Raw genomic sequence first — 18576 nt, forward strand, 5'->3', positions numbered from 1 at the left:
GATTTCTGTGCATTAATTTTGTATCCTGCTACTTTACCAAATTCATTGATTAGCTCTAGTAGTTTTCTGGTAGCATCTTTAGGATTCTCTATGTATAGTATCATGTCATCTGCAAACAGTGACAGCTTTACTTCTTCTTTTCCGATTTGGATTCCTTTTATTTCCTTTTCTTCTCTGATTGCTGTGGCTAAAACTTCCAAAACTATGTTGAATAAGAGTGGTGAGAGTGGGCAACCTTGTCTTGTTCCTGATCTTAGTGGAAATGCTTTCAGTTTTTCACCATTGAGGATGATGTTTGCTGTGGGCTTGTCATATATGGCTTTTATTATGTTTAGGAAAGTTCCCTCTATGCCTACTTTCTGGAGGGTTTTTATCATAAATGGGTGTTGAATTTTGTCGAAAGCTTTCTCTGCATCTATTGAGATGATCATATGGTTTTTCTCCTTCAATTTGTTAATATGGTTTATCACATTGATAGATTTGCGTATATTGAAGAATCCTTGCATTCCTGGAATAAACCCCACTTGATCATGGTGTATGATCCTTTTAATGTGCTGTTGGATTCTGTTTGCTAGTATTTTGTTGAGGATTTTTGCATCTATGTTCATCAGTGATATTGGCCTGTAGTTTTCTTTCTTTGTGACATCCTTGTCTGGTTTTGGTATCAAGGTGATGGTGGCTTCGTAGAAGGAATTTGGGAGTGTTCCTCCCTCTGCTATATTTTGGAAGAGTTTGAGAAGGATAGGTGTTAGCTCTTCTCTAAACGTTTGATAGAATTCACCTGTGAAGCCATCTGGTCCTGGGCTTTTGTTTGTTGGAAGGTTTTTAATCACAGTTTCAATTTCAGTGCTTGTGATTGGTCTGTTCATATTTTCTATTTCTTCCTGATTCAGTCTTGGCAGGTTGTGCATTTCTAAGAATTTGTCCATTTCTTCCAGATTGTCCATTTTATTGGCATAGAGTTGCTTGTAGTAATCTCTCATGATTTTTTTTATTTCTGCAGTGTCAGTTGTTACTTCTCCTTTTTCATTTCTAATTCTATTGATTTGAGTCTTCTCCCTTTTTTTCTTGATGAGTCTGGCTAGTGGTTTATCTATTTTGTTTATCTTCTCAAAGAACCAGCTTTTAGTTTTATTGATCTTTGCTATTGTTTCCTTCATTTCTTTTTCATTTATTTCTGATCTGATTTTTATGATTTCTTTCCTTCTGCTAGCTTTAGGGGTTTTTTTGTTCTTCTTTCTCTAATTGCTTGAGGTGCAAGGTTAGGTTGTTTATTCGAGATGTTTCCTGCTTCTTAAGGTGGGCTTGTATTGCTATAAACTTCCCCCTTAGAACTGCTTTTGCTGCATCCCATAGGTTTTGGGTCGTTGTGTCTCCATTGTCATTTGTTTCTAGGTATTTTTTTATTTCCTCTTTGATTTCTTCAGTGATCACTTCATTATTAAGTAGTGTATTGTTTAGCCTCCATGTGTTTGTATTTTTTAAAGATCTTTTCCTGTAATTGATATCTAGTCTCATGGCGTTGTGGTCGGAAAAGATACTTGATACAATTTCAGTTTTCTTAAATTTACCAAGGCTTGATTTGTGACCCAAGATATGATCTATCCTGGAGAATGTTCCATGAGCACTTGAGAAAAATGTGTATTCTGTTGTTTTTGGATGGAGTGTCCTATAAATATCAATTAAGTCCATCTTGTTTAATGTATCATTTAAAGCTTGTGTTTCCTTATTTATTTTCATTTTGGATGATCTGTCCATGGGTGAAAGTGGGGTGTTAAAGTCCCCTACTATGAATGTGTTACTGTTGATCTCCCCTTTTATGGTTGTTAGTATTTGCCTTATGTATTGAGGTGCTCCTATGTTGGGTGCATAAATATTTACAATTGTTATATCTTCTTCTTGGATCGATCCCTTGATCATTATGTAGTGTTCTTCTTTGTCCCTTTTAATAGTCCTTATTTTAAAGTCTATTTTGTCTGATATGAGAATTGCTACTCCAGCTTTCTTTTGGTTTCCATTTGCATGGAATATCTTTTTCCATCCCCTTACTTTCAGTCTGTATGTGTCTCTAGTTCTGAAGTGGGTCTCTTGTAGACAGCATATATAAGGGTCTTGTTTTTGTATCCATTCAGCCAATCTGTGTCTTTTGGTGGGAGCATTTAGTCCATTTACATTTAAGGTAATTATCGATATGTATGTTCCTATTTCCATTTTATATATTGTTTTGGGTTCGCTACTATAGGTCATTTCCTTCTCTTGTGTTTCGTGTCTAGAGAAGTTCCTTTAGCATTTGTTGTAAAGCTGGTTTGGTGGTGCTGAACTCTCTCAGCTTTTGCTTGTCTGTAAAGGTTTTAATTTCTCCATCAAATGTGAATGAGATCCTTGCTGGGTAGAGTAGTCTTGGTTGCAGGCTATTCTCCTTCATCACTTTCAGTATGTCCTGCCACTCCCTTCTGGCTTGTAGGGTTTCTGCTGAGAGATCAGCTGTTAACCTTATGGGGATTCCCTTGTGTGTTATTTGTTGTTTTTTCCCTTGCTGCTTTTAATATGCTTTCTTTGTATTTAATTTTTGACAGTTTGATTAATATGTGTCTTGGCGTGTTTCTCCTTGTATTTATCCTGTATGGGACCCTCTGTGCTTCCTGGACTTGATTAACTATTTCCTTTCCCATATTAGGGAAGTTTTCAACTATAATCTCTTCAAATATTTTCTCAGTCCCTTTCTTTCTTTCTTCTTCTTCTGGAACCCCTATAATTCGAATGTTGGTGCGTTTCATGTTGTCCCAGAGGTCTCTGAGACTGTCCTCAGTTCTTTTCATTCTTTTTTCTTTATTCTGCTCTGCAGTAGTTATTTCCACTACTTTATCTTCCAGGTCACTTATCCGTTCTTCTGCCTCAGTTATTCTGCTATTGATCCTATCTAGAGTGATTTTAATTTCATTTATTGCATTGTTCATCGTTGCTTGTTTCATCTTTAGTTCTTGTAGGTCCTTGTTAACTGTTTCTTGCATTTTGTCCATTCTACTTCCAAGATTTCGGATCATCCTTACTATCATTATTCTGAATTCTTTTTCAGGTAGATTGCCTATTTCCTCTTCATTTGTTAGGTCTGGTGGGTTTTTATCTTGCTCCTTCATCTGCTGTGTGTTTTTCTGTCTTCTCATTTTGCTTATCTTACTGTGTTTGGGGTCTCCTTTTTGCAGGCTGCACTTTCGTAGTTCCCGTTGTTTTTGATGTCTGTCTCCAGTGGCTAAGGTTGTTTCAGTGGGTTGTGTAGGCTTCCTGGTGGAGGGGACTAGTGCCTGTGTTGTGCTGGATGAGGCTGGATCTTGTCTCTCTAGTGGGCAGGTTCACGTCTGGTGGTGTGTTTTGGGGTGTCTGTGGCCTTATTATGATTTTAGGCAGCCTCTCTGCTAATGGGTGGGGTTGTGTTCCTGTTTTGCTAGTTGTTTGGCATAGGTTGTCCAGCACTGTGGCTTGCTGGTCGTTGAGTGAAGCTGGGTGCTGGTGTTAAGATGGAGGTCTCTGGGATATTTCCACCGTTTAATATTATGTGGAGCTGGGAGGTCTCTTGTTGACCAGTGTCCTGAAGTTGGCTCTCCTACCTCAGAGGCAGGGCCCTGACTCCTGGCTGGAGCACCAAGAGCCTTTCATCCACACAGCTCAGAATAAAAGGGAGAAAAAGTAGGGAGAATTAGTAGAAGTATGAGTAAAGAAAGAAGGCAAGGAGGAAAGGAAGGAAGGAAGAAAGAAGCAAAGAAGGAAAGAAAGGAGGGAGGGAGGAAGGGAGGGAGGAAGGAAGGAAGGAGGGGAAGAAGGAAAAAAGACAGAAAGAAAGATGATACAGTAAAAATAAAATAAAGTATAATATAGTTATTGAATTAAAAAATATTTAGAAAAAAAAAAAAAGGGACGGATAGAACCTTAGGACAAATGTTGGAAGCAAAGCTATACAGAGAAAATCTTACACAGAAGCATACACATACACCTTCACAAAAAGAGGTAAAGGAGGAAAAATCATAAATCCTGCTCCCTGAGACCACCTCCTCAATTTGGGGTGATTCGTTGTCTAAAGGAGGGAAGGAAGGAAGGAAAGAAAGAAAGAACGAAGGTAAAGTATAATAAAGTTATTACAATTAAACTTAATTATTAAGAAAAAGAATTTTTAAAAAAAAGTCATGGACGGATAGAGCCCTAGGACAAATGGTGGAAGCAAGAGTATACAGACAGGATCTCACACAGAAGCATACACGTACACATTCACAAAAAGAGGAAAAGGGAAAAAAATCATAGATCTCGCTCCTAAATTCCACCTCTTCAATTTGGGATCATTCCTTGTCTATTCAGGTATTCCACAGATGCAGGGTATATCAAGTTGATTGTGGAGCTTTAATCCGCTGCTTCTGTGGCTGCTGGGAGAAATTTCCCTTTCTCTTCTTTGTTCTCACAGCTCACAGGAGCTCAGCTTTGGATTTGGCCCTGCCTCTGCGTGTAGGTCGCTGGAGGGCGTCTGTTTTTTCGCTCAGACAGGACGGGGTTAAAGGAGCCGCTGATTCGGGGCCTCCGGCTCACTCAGGCTGGGGGTTGGGGGATGGGGGTAGGAGGGGCACTACGTGCAGGGCGGGCCTGCGGCTGCAGAGGCAGCATGACGTTGCGGCAGAGGCCGGCGTGATGTTGCACCAGCCTGGGACCCGCCGTGCGTACTCCCGGGGAAGTTGTCCCTGGATCCCGGGAACCTGGCAGTGGCGGGCTGCACAGGCTCCGCGGAAGAGGGGTGTGGAGAGTGACCTGTGCTCGCACACAGGCCCCTTGGTGGCGGCAGCAGCAGCCTTAGCGTCTCCCGCCCGTCTCTGGGGTTTGCACTTTTAGCCGCGGCTCGCGCCCTTCTCTGGAGATCCTTTAAGCAGCGCTCTTAAACCCCTCTCCTCGCGCACCAGGAAACAAAGAGGGAAGAAAAAGTCTCTTGCCTCTTCGGCCGGTGCAGGCTTTTCCCCGAACTCCCTCCCGGCTAGTCGTGGTGCACTAACCCCTTCAGGCTATGTTCAAGCCGCCAACCCCAGTCCTCTCCCTGAGCTCCGTCCAAAACCAAAACCCGAGCCTCAGCTCGCAGCCCCGCCCGCCCCGGTGGGTGAGCAGCAAGCCTCTCGGGTTGGTGAGTGCTGGTCGGCACCGATCGTCTGTGCAGGAATCTCCCCGCTTTGCCCTCCGCACCCGTCGCTGTGCACTACTCCGCGGTCCCGAAACTCCCCCCTCTGCCTCCCGCAGTCTCCGCCCGCGGAGGGGCTTCCTAGTGTGTGGAAACTTTTCCTCCTTCACAGCTCCCTCCCACTGGTGCAGGTGCCGTCCTTATTCTTTTGTCTCTGTTTTTCCTTTTGCCCTACCCAGTTACGTGGGGAGTTTCTTGCCTTTTGGGAGGTCTGAGGTCTTCTGCCAGCCTTCAGTAGGAGTTCTGTAGGAGTTGTTCCACGTGTGGATGTATTTCTGGTGTATCCGTGGGGAGGAAGGCGATCTCCGCGTCTTACTCTTCCGCCATCTTCAAGGTCCCCCCCAATTCCTTTTCTTTTTGTTTTCTGTTTTTTTTTTTTTTTTCTATTTGATCAATGATGATCTTCTTTATTCCTGTTCATAGTCTTTATTACTTTGGGATTTACATTTTATTTCTGGTTTTTCAGTAATTCCACTTAAAATTTTAGTATGCTTCCTTGACAAGACAAAATATAAGTGTAATCAATTTCTTTCTTTATCTTAGACTATTTGAACTCTGGTATCTCCACTCTAGTTTTTGTTTTTTTACGTCAACATTTTTCAGGGAGTTTGTTTTATAACAACTCTCTCCCTCAAATTTAGTCATAGGTAATCCTTATTTAATGTTCTAATTCAAGTTATTTTTCCTGAAACATATTCTTTAATTTTTTAGCATCAAGAATTTCTGAGTAGTTAACTCATTCTTTGTATCACTGAAAAATATTATTAATTAATCCTTAATCTTAACTGATAACTTTTATAGTTGTAGAATATTTAGGTTGGCTATTATTATCCCTCAGTCTTTTAAAAGTTATTCAATTGTCTTTGGACTCTATTCTTGCTAATATGATTGTGCTTTCAATTTGATTGTTGTTTCATTGTACATAATCTGTGTCTGTCTGTCTGTCTCTTTCTAGTTTTGAGTGTGATCCTTCAACATCAGTGGTCAGTATGCTCCTCTTTATTCCTGATAATTTTCCTTGCTCTGAAGTCTGCTTTGTTTGAGATGAATATAGCTACTCTGGCTTTTGTTTGTTTAGTGTTAGCATGGTGTACCTTTTTCTATCCCTTGGCTTTTAATCTATCTGTGTGTTTATATTTTAACTGGGTTTCTAGTGGATAGTCTTTCCTTTTTTAGTGTATTTAGACCATTGATGTTTAAAGTGATCATTGATATAGTTGGATTAATATCTGTCATACTTGTTACTGTTTTCTGTTTAGTTGCCTTTTGTTCCTTTTTTTCTATTCTTTTTCTGTCTTCTCTGAATTTAATAAACATTTTTTATGATTCCATTTTATTTCCTCTCTTACATATCAATTATCTTCTTTTAAAACTTGTTTTAATCATTGCCCTCAACTTTGCAATATACATTTACAACTAACCCAAGTCCTCTTTTAAATAATGCCATTTGACATCACTCTCATTCATTTCACTTATCCATTAGCTGTAATCACAGAATACATTGTGGCTATTTTAAGTGTGAATAAATTGTTCTCTAGTAGATCAGTTAAGAAAATAAGAAAAAGAATATATTTTATCTTACCTTTATTTGTTTCTTCTCTAACTATCCTCCTCTTCTGGTCTGATAATTACAAAATAATTGCCATTTCTGTTTCTTCAAACTGTGTTTTTTGTCTTTTAGTATGCCTAGTTTCTTTTTTTTTTTTTTTTTAAAGAAATCTGGACATGATGTACTGGGAAAAAGGAACTGAAATAAATAGGCTTTTAGTTTAAAGTTTTATGTTTATCACTCCAGGAGTTGCCATATCTTTCTTCTTTTTTCCTTTGCCTCTGCTTTCGCCTCCTCTGCATCCTCCTCTTTTTTCCTCCCCCTCCCCCTCCATATTCTTCTGCTTTTGCTTTTGTTGCTCTCATTTTGGATTCTTAAATTGCACACTAAGTTCTTTTGTTTTCATTCTTTTTTATTTTTTGATAAATGTATTTAAGAGTATGAAGTTTCTGTTATGCACTGCTTTGACTCACAAATTTGGTTGGTAGTTATTTTATTGTCACTTAATTTAAAATATTTTTTATTTTTTATATTATTTTATGTGTAAAATAGATTTATTTGTGTTATGTCCTTTAGCTTCCAGGATTTTTTAAACTTTCTTTTGTTATATTTTTATTGTTTGTTTTAAATTTTATTACACTGCATAATGTTGATTCATTCTAGTTATTATGGCTCCTATGATGGCCTTTATACATAGCTGACTTCTGTGAATGTTTCATGTGTTCTCAAATGTGACCTTTCTTCTCTGCAACATATATGATATCTATATTTATGTGCAGTATATATGTTGCATATATATGACATATATAGTAGATGTTGCATATATATGTATATATTATATATGCATCATATATAATCTCCATAAAAGATATATATGGATGTATATTGTTTATTTCTCATGGCATTTGCTTTCTAAATCTCTACTTATTCCTTATCTCCTTGCTTATTTGTATCACTTTGCTTGTGTTTCTTTTCATTTGACCAGCAGGTTTTCAGGTGCATGTGAAATATCCAACTAAAATTATAGATCTGTCTATTTTTCTACTTCTGTTAATGTGTTTAAATAGTACAAGGCTGTAATGTTGGTTGCATATGTATTTATGATTTGGTATCTTCTTGAATTACTGTTCCTTCTTTTCTAGTAAATAGACTTTTATATTTTTCATTTTACAATATGGTTTTATTGATATGACAGTTACCACTTATACTATTACATTTCTCCACATGGGCACATCACATCTGCCTTTTGTTTTCTCAGGTGTTTTTAAAAATAGTTTTTATGTTAAATTTAGCATATCAAATTCCCTCTAGTTTTATTTTTTTACAGGATTGGACTTAGAGAAGGTAGAAAGAACTCCATGCAATTTTTTCAACCTACTAAGTATTAGAAGAGAATAATTCAATAATTCTCTTTTCATTTATATGATCCATTTTACAACCTATCATGCATTTTTTCCCCAAAATTTCAGTGACACTAAATGCATTAGTCAAAACTAATAGGATATATCTATAAATCTACATCTACATCTATATCTTTCATATGAGAGAGAGAGAATATGAGAATTATATATATAAGATACTGGTTTGTTTATTGTAAGGCATTGTAAAGAGATTTGTTATAAAGTATTGGCTCATGAAATTATGGAGACTGACAAGTCCCATGATCTGCAATCTGCCAACTGGAGACTCAGGAAGGCTGGTGATATAGTTTATTTATTAGGAACCATTGGAAGAGTAGAGAAACTATCCAGACCAAAAATTGGCTTTCTATCCAGCTGTAGACACAATTGATATTCTCAATTCTCAAACCTCTGGGATAGGTATTAAGGTTGCCCATACCATAAGAGTGGTATACAATTTGGAACCTTTGGGGCTGGTTCAGATTGTTGAATCTATGTTAGGTGATTTGCACATATTTTCTCACGTAATGAGAAATAAGCATGTATTATTAGCCCTGCATGTTTGCTGAGGAAGCTGAAACTTGGGAATGTTAAGGACTTGCTCAGGTTTTTAGATCGAAGTTTGCCCCGGCATTTCTTCTTTCCACCATGCCTCCCCCTGTGCATTTGTGAGCACTTTAAGAATTAGTAGTAGGTTTTGCTTTCATCTAATGAAAACATAATGTAAACATGTGATAATTAATACTGACAGTTCTTTGGTAAAACAGGGTCATCTTTTGTACTGAAGTCATGTTTATTTCAATTATTCCTTGCCTTTTCTCCTGCACTCACTGTTCTATGCATTCATATATCTAAATTCCTAAAGCAATCAATCTGTACTTGTCCCAAACTATTTCTTTGCCACTCCTTTCTTATTCCTCAAATTTCATTTCCACCTCCAATGATTTCCTCAAATAGTGACCTTTTCTTCATCCTTGCCCTGCTTGACTTTTCTGTAACATTAACTTATTGATCATCCACTCCTGTTTTTAGCTGCCTTTATTTGCATGACCCTGAATAGTTCCTATAATTGTCAAATGTGCTTTTGATCACTGACCATCCATGCATTCCCTCCACATTATTTGGTGTGACTTCACTGACCCCACTCTCTCCAGTCATCTCCTCATTTTAAGTAGGACTCCCAAAGCTTAATCTTAAACCAGAAACTCTTCTCTCTTTTCTTTGTGCTTCAGTTACGTTGTCACTTAAGTGGTATTCATTGAGTCATTGCTGTGTAGAAACTCTATTGCTGTCGTAATAAATTACTACAAGTTTAGGTGCTTAAAGCAACACACATAATTATCTAAGAGTTCTGTAGGTCAGAAGTGTAGGCACAAAGTAGTTAAGTTGGTTCTTTGTTCTTGGCTTCATGAAATCACTGTGTCAACAGGACTGCATTTTTGCCTGGAAGTTCTGTGTTGAACCTTCTTCCAAGCTTGACTTAACATATCGTCAGAATTCAGTTCCAAGCAGTTGTAGTACTGAGGTTCCCATTTCCCTGCTAGCTGTTAACCAGGGATCATTTTCAGCTTTTAGAGACGTCTTCCATTCCTTGGAACATGGCCTCCATTCTCTATATGCAAAGTCAGCGACAATGGGTTGAGTCATTCTCATGCTTCAAATCTCTCCGACTTTACCTTTGCCTCATCTCTCCTTTGCCTCTCTCTTAAGTTGCATCTTTCTGTGACTGACTCTTCTGACTCATGTGATAAAACTGGGCCCGCCTGAGTAATCCAGGATATTTTTCTTATCTTAAACTGAATTGATAGTAATTTTAATTCCATCTGCAAAATCTCTTCACCACAGTACCTAGATTACTATTTCATTAAATACCCAGGCATCAGGAATCTTTGGGTGGAGGGCATTTTTAGAAATCTGACCAAAGCAGCTACATACATCTTTAACTCAACACTCAAATATTTTCAGTTTTTAATAGAATATTTCCATTTGAGTATTGTCTCAAAAGTCCATATTTCCAAGGCAAACTAACTATCTTTCATGTAAAATTGGCTCTTTCTTTTTTTTTTAACTGGTTTCCCATTCTGCCAACACAACCATTGTGAGATACAGTCTCTCAGACTCTGGAAGTAGAATTAATTTTTCCTTTTTCATTTTTTTCCTTCTTTCTGACATCTCAATCTCATGAACCAGAACTAGCTAATTCTTTCTCTATGATAGCTCTCAGCTTAGCCCCATCTTTATGCAGGATATCATTCTTTCTCATGTTATCATTGATTGCCTAAATGAATTTAGTGCAAATGCTGTCATCAAAGTTCAATCTATTATCATATGCTGGCAAATAAAAACGTCCTTAAATAGTTACTGTTTAAAACTTGGGAACATTAGCACAAAGTTGATCTTAACAGCCATAATACTTAACCACGTTTTTAATTTGCCTGAACACATACATCCTTGTACTTATTTCCTTTTGAAAATCTGACCCAGTGTCTTTTAAGTTACCGATGAGATTTATTTGCCTTCTAAAATTGTCTTTTTCCATTATTCTACTAAATAAATAAATAAATGTTGTTCCTTCTGAAAGATGACCCTAAAGTCTCTAAAGATAGTAGAATCTTAGTCTTCCCTTGAATTGTACTAAACATTGATTAATTCACTGTAAACTATACATATTTAATTATTTCTATGAAACAAGTACTAATTTAGGACTAGGTATAGGATAGTGAATGTCCCAGTTCTTGTGGAGATTATAGTCAGTCAAAGGAGACAAATGGTAAAACGACTTTCAAGTATTAACAAACAAACCAAAACAAAACAAAAACACACACATGACTTTTTAGGCTGTAAGAGCAGAGACTGGATTTTATTCTTTGTGTGATAAGAAGTAACAAGGGGGGATGTTACTAAAAAAAAATAAGAATGAGTAAATATATGAGGAAGTGTCTAGGTATAAAAATATTTCCGAAGATGGGCTATGTATTCCCAGAAAACATGCTTCTGATTTGTTATAACAGAGTATTGATATAGAGAGGTGAAAAAGCAAGAGAAAGCATGGCTTTAGGCAAGGTGTTAGTAGTTTGGTGGTATCACCTCAGAACCCAGGGTCTAATCCTCTGCTCACCCAAAGTGATTGCAAACTGAAGGTTTGACTGAGGTCAATGACACTAACTTGTGATCAATTAGAATTCTAGCTTATTAATTCATCATGATAAATGTGTTTCACTTGAGAACCAAGGAATACCAAAGGCCACTTCCATGTAGAGGGGAAATCAAACCAAGATTTAAATTGTGCAAACTGATGCAGTGAGCAAATTATAGGTATAAATGGAATTAAATGTATTCAGGAAGCAGTTTGATATTTTTAAATGGCTGAAGGTGCTGTGCTATTCATTTTTCTATTTATACAGTCACAATTGTATCTTCTACATTGATCCCTGGAATATTCACAATTGAAGCCCTGAACTACTATATTAGAAGTCTTACTATTCTGAAACTGCCATGCTGTGAGGAAGCCAAGCCACAAAAATACTACATGCACATCTTCTGAACAGCGATCCTAGTGTTCCTGTTAGCCCAGGCTAATGCCAGATATGGAAATGAATGAGCTGCAAATGGTTCTAGGCCCACTAAGTTTCTCACAGTTTTAGAGTCTCTCTGGTTGAGATCTCATCTACAATAGTGCAAAAAATATATACTTCTACTATGGCCTATTTGAGTTCCTGAGCCACAGGATCTGTGAATATAATGGGTTGTTTCAAGCCATTATGTTTTGGAATAATTTGGTATATAATGAAAGTTAGGGAAAAAGGTGTAATAAGGATTGTTTAAATTTTTTTTTCATGAATCATAGGGACTATGTTATGGCAAAAGGAGATGCATTTTCATACTGACTTGTGTTTATAAAGACATCTACCAAATAAAGAGAATAGAGTAAAATGCTTGTATAATTCATTAGAAATCTCTTTATCAAAAATATTTTATTATAACTGCTTTTGCCTTGAATATCTTGCATAATTATCTCATATTTCTTTTATTTTCAGAATACCTAGTACAGGGCATGGCACGTGGTAGAAGCTCAGTACATATTTGAGTATTCTTTTTTTAAATTGGCTTTTCCATTCATGTGGTGGATGCCACAAAATAGAGCCAGAAATTGAAAGGTAAAGCTTACAGAAAAATGGTTTCTACATTTGGAAATTATTAAGATACCTCTTTAATGGAGTAGATAATTTTTTAAGGTATTAACTAAGGTATCATCTACATCTCTCCCCATTACAAAAGTGTCACTGAGCTATAATTACACTGATTTTCCATATTTGTTTGAAAAAAGCCTTATACTATCTGAAAGGAGATCAACTGTGAGCATACTAATCTAATTTGCAATCAGAATAAAGAGAAAACATTTCTGAGTACTTAATATTAGGACAAAAGCAAATTTTACTTTTAAGTTCAATTGAATTTATATGCAAGGTTAATATGCAGTAAGGAGAAAGATGGTTCAGTCCCTTTGAATATTGTATGTGATTTTCCTTTGACAGTATTCTTTAAACTATATTATGCTCATTCGTTAAGGTATATTAGCTGTACTGTAAGTATTGTTGGCAGGCTTATTCTAAGGCAACAGCAACCTTAATTAAGAAACTCTTGATCAGACTCCTAGTTAATATTTGAATCATCTTGAAACTATTCTAAGTAGTTCTCTTTTTCTTTTTCATGAATAACTGTGACTATGTTACAGAAGAAGCAAGTGAGTAGGTTAAAATGGGGAAGATGTTGCTTTTATTGTATCTATGGATAAGTTAAAACTGTGATAGTCAGTTAATTGGTCAAACACATTATTCTTGGTCATTCAACTTCCAAGTTGATGCCTGCAATTAGTGACGCTTTACCTATGTCTAATAAGGTTAGTCAGGGTTGTAAATCAAGTAAAAGTGGAGTTGGGCAGAAAACCTCCTTATCCCTTCTTGTTTACTATAAGATAAATAGTAGAGATCAGTCAACTCGCTATTACACACCTGGCATCATACCCCAAGAGAGTCAACTTTTGATTGTTGTAGTGACAACATGATGAATCTCAGTATGAAATGTCAGTCACACCTCATTACTTTATCTCATCCTTTTGCCCAGCTTTTTGAAGGCAGTCTTTCCTCTAGACGCATTTGCTGTTTTGACAGCTTACATTCATGCCGACATTTGAGGACTACTCTTTCCTCTCCTCTTAGAAATAGCACTTATGCCATAAAGCATGTGGCGAATTACTTTTTTGAATTGCTACTACTATCTCATTTAAGTGTTTGTATCAGATCTTGATATTTTTCAAAGAACTTTGGAAGCTTTCTCTCTCTCTCACACATACACACAAATATTCCTTCACATTTCACTTAAGCAATACTCTGAGAGAAAAGTAAACTGTTTCCCTGTTTAAAGTTTTGGTAAAATGTGCTTAAATTAATTCTGCAGTGCTGGTGAAAAGGAAAAATAAAAACACAGAAACAAGGGCTTTGATTTAGCATATTCTTTTAGTGTTGAAGAATAATTTGCAATTAAGCATCTTAAAAGAAACTAATTCTGCTAAGCACTGTTATCAAGAATGATTCTCATTAATTGCCAACAGCACTCTAGATTTAAACCCTTTCTGCTAGAATGAACAAAAGACCGTGAGTATTAAAAAAAAAAAAAAAGGGATGCATGCAATCTGTCCTGAAATATCTTTCACTTGTTTACATGGATTTTAAAAGGTAAGGAAATGGAAGAGAGTTTACTGAAAAGGCTGCAAAATTGCCTCACTCTGCTGGTAATAACTATGTTTATTGCAATCGTAATATAAGTTGCACTTGCTTAAAAAATTAGTCATTCACCTGTGGATCTTATCTGAACTCACTGTGCCATGCTTGAATTCCTGGATTTATGAGAGTCATTTGAATGCATAGTATCTCATAAAACTATCACAACTAAAAATGCCCCCCCTGCTCAAAATTCTGTTTTCTTTTCACAACTTACATAGAATTCCTCTCTGTATTTATTATGTTAATCCATAGATCTATAATGAAAATAGAGATGGTTTTACTTAAAATATCAGCTTTTGGCATATTAAGAAAGTAATATTCAATAAGCCGAGTCCCCAACTATTTATACAGAGTTCCTTCTTTTCAGCACCATTCTTTTTTAGGAGATGGCAGTGGACCAAAAAAATAAAACGAAATGAAATGGGAGGTGGGGAGAGAGAGAGAGAGAGAGAAGGAGCAAATAGCAGTTAAGATTACAAATTTTGCTTGGTGAAAATGATGATGAGAATATGTTGTATTAACTCAAATATTAGAGTTTTATTATGTTTTCTGGAAATAACCATAGGGTAATATTACTAGATGGCCTCAAATTAAATAATAAGTATCCTTTAAGGGGAAAAAGAAAACATTACTTGCATACATAACATTAGGATGGTAGCCCAAATTTTGAGAGACATAAGAAATATAATTGCCCTATATGATTCTGACTTCATAACTTTTGCAGTACAAATCAGTTTAGTTACAAGAAAGATGTCTCAATTGTGTTGAGCTTTTGAAAACAACTTTAAAGTCAAAAATGGTATACTTCATGATCTTTTTCTATGTCTAGGAATATAATAGGTTTGTAGTAAATGTTCTAATATGAATATTATCAGAGGCTCAAAATATTTTTTAGAAAATCTCATGACTTCGTGCTTGATTAAACAGCATTAGGATTTAACTTCGCTTTCTTTGCTAAGCTCTCCCTGAGTTTTTATGTATTATAATTTTTAATTAGCCCAAATCATGTTGTAAACAACAGCTCCAGTGCATAATCCCTTCTCTTAACATACTTGTATGTCTTCAATCTGGTGGGAAGGCTTTCAGTGCCAGGTGGGAAACAAAGCTGTGTGTAAGCTTCTCCCACTGGCCCAGCAGCCACAGGCTCTGTTCAGGTGGCCAGGGAAGAAACACATTCTGTAAGGTGAAGGCCTGTCAAAAGCTTCTGAACTGCCTTTCCTCAGTTCATGTTTGAATGCACTCAGGGCTGCTTTACCCAGTGCAGTGCTTAAACAGTTCCATGATGCCATTCATTTATCATTAAGACAAGGATGGGTCTAATAGTTATATGGATATCTATTTTTATGAGGCAGGGAAAAGTTATGTATGTTTACTTAAATGATGAAAGTTAAGCCTCCTTAATTCACAATGATGTATTTCTTTACTAAGAAGTATAAGGCAAACTTGAATGAATATATCCCCAAGCCACACCCTCAATAAATTGGCATAGACAGTATTTTAAAACATACTAACTCTGTTATAATAGTTGTGGGGTATATAAATTGTAGTTGGAGAGTTCAAGATTTGTGAAGCGAGGGTATATTCATTAAGAGTTAATTACACTGAGATTGATTTGTTTGGAAAATTAATAAAATCTAATGATAGCTTTGTCCTAAAACTTTGAATATAAAATATGTTTTATGCTCTTTAATAAAATGAATTAGGCTAATAAAATGTGCACATAAATATTCTCATGGTAAAATTGCTCAGAATTTCCATGGTGTGCTTTCAATTTTACATGCACATAAGGCATTGTTGATTAATGCAAAGCATAAGCTCACTCTAGTCAATTTAGTATTTGAGGCAGTCTCTCCAGCTGATTCAAATGCCTCATAGCTGAGTCAATCAATTATGCATAAGATGACCATTAATATGATTAAATATCATCATTGTGCTGCAACTAATTTGGTCATTTCTTAAAAATAGGGCCTAAGTTAACTGTCAGTCATTTATAATGATGCCTTGCCTGTTATCTGTACTACTCGGTGACAGTGGTTCTGAACCAGGGATGATTTCACTCTCCCTACCCCCAGTGGTCATTTAAAAATGTCCGGAGAAATTTTTGTCACGTGGGATTTGTGGGGAGAGGGGTGCTATTGGCATGTAGTGGCATATAGTGGGTAGTGGCATATAGTGCGTAGAAGCATATAGTGGGTAGAAGCCTGTGATTCACAGGACCACTCCTGACAACAAAGAATTATCCAGCCCAAAATATCAAGAGTGCCACTATTGAGAAACGGTGGCCCACAGCAAGCATTACTTTGTGGAAGGAAACCTGTTATTTACAGGGTGACTTTTCTGAATCTCCTTTTCATTATTTGCAAGATGAAGCTAGGAATTAACCCATAGGGTTTGGGCAAATTTTAGTAACAATTATAATAATCAATTCTTTGTTTCTTGTTGTATCTCAAATATTCTAGGCATAGTCTCACATCAGAACATCAAGGGTTAACTTTTCCCTCTGTATGGAATGCACTTCTTACAGATTTTGTTAGGTCTTCCCTCCTCAGCCAATTCATGTTTTGTGCAAACATAACTGTCTTAAAGCGGCCTCCCGTGATTTGCTCATTGACAATTGTGATCTGCCCCTCTTGCCTCCTACAGTCCCTGTCCTCTTTCCTCTTTTCTTACTTTTTCTCTATAGACCTCATTACCACCTGGGGAAAAATATGTTTTTTTCTTTTTAAATCCCAGCACTTAGCAACTTAGCACAGGACCTGGAATATACTTTTGCTTAAAATTCAATAAATTAAGGTACTGTGGAGTGCCTCCTCTATCAGGCATTGTATAGCACTAGGAAGGGAAAAAAAACCCTCCTTCTTCCTATGGAGCTTACATTTTAGTGGGGAGTCATAAAATAAACACTCCAATGTGGCTTCCAGCTCATCTACCTCTCTCTGCAAGACAGATTCTACAACATGGCATTCATGTTGTACAATCTGTTGGAATCATTGCAGTAGTGTTCAATGGTTGATTAACTCTTCTTTCTAGAAACCCTCTCTTAGCTTCTATAAAACCAAACTTTTTTGTGGACACTCTTTCTCTTACTTTTCTGGACATTCCCTAGATGTACAAATTTCTGAAATCTGGCACTCATAATTAAATCTTACTACAGCACTTCATCTAATGATATCCAAGGTCAAGTTGGTATTGAAAGTCTACTGTATAATTGTATTCTTCCTAGCACAGACAAATGTAAAAACTATTACCTACCACATGTAGTATTTCATTTTTAAATTAAAAATACTTTGAGAGTAATGTCCTAAGGAAATAGATGTAAGAATATGACTATTTCACTTATTCATGCTATACATATTTTTTTATGTTGAAAAGATTTTCTTTAGAGCTCAGAAAATGATCAGCAGATGAACAACATCTGAAAGCTTGTTGTATGTAAGATTCTCTGCTAAGTTATAGATGACCCACAAAAACAGTAACTTTGAGTACTGAATATATAATTCCTCTCTACTAATAATCTAGTTGAGAAAATTACATATACATACCTACTCATGCCTATCTACCTAAATACACACATACATAGCACAAGTAAAGACAAAAGCAATACTATATATTAGCATGGTTTGTAACACTGCATTTGATATGTGCAATATGCATATGTATGTATCCGCATGCCAGTTAAGCATGCTTTATTAGAAAAAACATAGACGTTAGAATATAGATTTGAATCCCAGTTCACTTCCTGCTAACTGTGTGACTTAGGGCAAGTCTTTTAGCTTCTCTGAGTGTTGATTTTCTCATCTGTAAAATAATAATTCTTACTTTCAAGGGTTCAAAGATGAGAGACAAATTATGTTTGACATCTAGAAGATTCTGAAAAACTGTGGCTGCTATTTTTAGTATATAACATAAAAATACCTTACCACCCTGAACAGCATAGGAAGTATCAGTTTATAATTGCTTTATTTTTATAATTTGCTTGCTTTTTAATTAACTATCACTAGTTCATTCCCACACTAAGCTATGCAGAAAAACTGAAAACATTCCTTTAAACATAGCCAAATATGTTATTTACTCTATTATTTCCATTTGTATTATTGGGGAGCTCTCTCCTTAAAGTCCTTTATGCTTCAATCTAGACTTGTTCTTAACAAGTCTCGTCCTATGTTTTCTTTTGCCGTCACCCTGGGAATCCCTTCCACCTCTCTTCTGGGACTGAGACTTATGTTTTCTTGATCCCATGTTGTCTTGCTTTCTCAGTTTACCTTGTTTTAGTGGAACATGTTCACCAGTAGCTTTGTCAAAAGAGGGCAATGGAGACATACTTTTGGAGAGCTTGCAGTTCTGAAAATGCTTTAAAAAATTCACACAATTAATGCATAATGAGAATGTGAAGTATTGAATTCAATATTTTCATTCAGAATTTTTAAGACATTGATTGATTATCACTATTGGTCTTAAGATATCTGATGTGTTCTAGTTCTTATTCCTCTATGTATGATATATATTTTTCTCTCTGAAAACTATTAGGGTCCTCTATTTATAGCTGAGACTTAAAATTACGGGATAATTTGTATTGGTGGATGGCTTTTATTATTGGTATTTTTCCCTTGGTCATTTTTCTCTCTTTCAAGTTCCCTT

The sequence above is a fragment of the Phocoena sinus genome, chromosome 9 (assembly GCF_008692025.1).
Source record: "Phocoena sinus isolate mPhoSin1 chromosome 9, mPhoSin1.pri, whole genome shotgun sequence".
NCBI lineage: Eukaryota > Metazoa > Chordata > Mammalia > Artiodactyla > Phocoenidae > Phocoena > Phocoena sinus.